Below are 1,760 nucleotides of genomic sequence, written 5' to 3' on the forward strand. Positions count from 1 at the left end.
GATAGGGAATAGGAAAAACTTCTTGAAGAATATTGGACTCAACCATGGAAGGAGCAAAGTATGGATTTTCTTCAAAAAAAAAATGTAACATCTGTAGAGATATAATAACGATTGTGAATAGGAGAGTAACATCGGTAACCTTTATGTAATCTAGAATATCCAAGGAAAACACATTTGATGGCTCGAGCAACAAGCTTATCAAGACCTGGAGACAAGTTATGAACAAAACAGGTGCATCCAAAAATATGTGGATCAACATGAAGCAATAGTTCTTTAGGAAAAAAATGGAATGTGGTATTTTATTTTTAATAGAGGAAGAAGGCATTCGATTTACCAAAAAACAGGCTGTCAAAACTGCATCACCCCAATGCCGGACAGGTACATTGGCATGAAGTAATAATGTCCGAGCAGTCTCAACAAGATTCCTATTCTTCCTTTCGGCAATGCCATTCTGTTGAGGAGTATGAGGACAAGAAGACTGATGGAGAATGCCCTGCGCTGACAAAAAAGAAGAAATAGCAGAAGAAAAGTATTCTTTCGCATTATCACTCCTAAGGATCTTAATTGTCTTACCAAACTGAGTTTTAATTTCATTAACAAAAGAAGTGAGAATCGAAAAAAATTTAGATCATTCTTTCATTAAGAAAACCCAAGTACATCGAGAAAATTCATCAATGAAAGTAACGAAATATCTATAACCTATAGAAGAAACACGACTAGGACCCCATATATCAGAGTGAATAACCGAAAAAGGGAATCAACACGACTTTCAACATGCCTAAAAGAAGAACGAACATGGTTTCCTAGTTGACATGACTCACAAAATAGGTCCTTTATTTTTTCAAGACTCGGGACCAGTATTTTTAATTTAGATAAATATGGGTGTCCTAAACGTTCATGAAGGAGCTTTGGTGATGTGGCAGCACCGCAAACCCAAGAAAGATTAGGCTTGAGGTAGTAAAGACTATGAGATTCATGTCCTACGCCAATCATCTAACCCATACCACGTTCCTGTATGACAAAGGAGTTAGCATCAAATGTTACTGAACAATTATGAGAATGAGTAAGCTGACTAAGAGATATTATATTGAAAGGACAACCAAGTATGAACAAAACAAAGTTTAAAGTTAAAGAAGAAGTGGGTGATACATGGTCGGTTCCTGTTGCTGCAACTTTAGAACCATCGGCTAAAGTAATTAAATGAGGAATTTTAGGAGGAGAGAGGGATGAAAATAAAAAACTATTACAAGCAATGTGATCAGAAGCACTTAAATCAATTATCCATGGACTTTGATTATTACTAGATTGGGAAATGCAAGCAGTGGAGTTATGACCTCTTATAGCAGATGATGTTTAAGATTCCTTGGCAGCATTTAGCTGGAGATACTCATGATAGTCGACCTTCAAAAACTTTATCTCAGATGTTTCAAACTTTGAAATATTCACCGATTTTCTGGGGAATCCGTGAATAGAATAACAAGTGTCTTATGTGTGGCCCACTTTCTTACAGTAAGAACATTGAGGGCGACCTCCTCTTCCAGCTCGTCCTCCTCGGTTTCCATGACCACCTCGTCCCCCTCGATTAGATACCATGGCAGAAGTTTCAATACTGTCAACTGAATTTCCTCCTATTTTTGGTGAGAGGACTCGAAGGAGTCGAGTAATTAAATTCTCTAGAGAAGGAACTTCTTGGCCAGTTAAGACTTGGTCACGAATATGATCAAAATCTGGATGCATACCACGTATTACCAACACCATAT

Source organism: Glycine max, chromosome 14 (assembly GCF_000004515.6).
Source record: "Glycine max cultivar Williams 82 chromosome 14, Glycine_max_v4.0, whole genome shotgun sequence".
NCBI classification, from domain to species: Eukaryota; Viridiplantae; Streptophyta; class Magnoliopsida; order Fabales; family Fabaceae; genus Glycine; species Glycine max.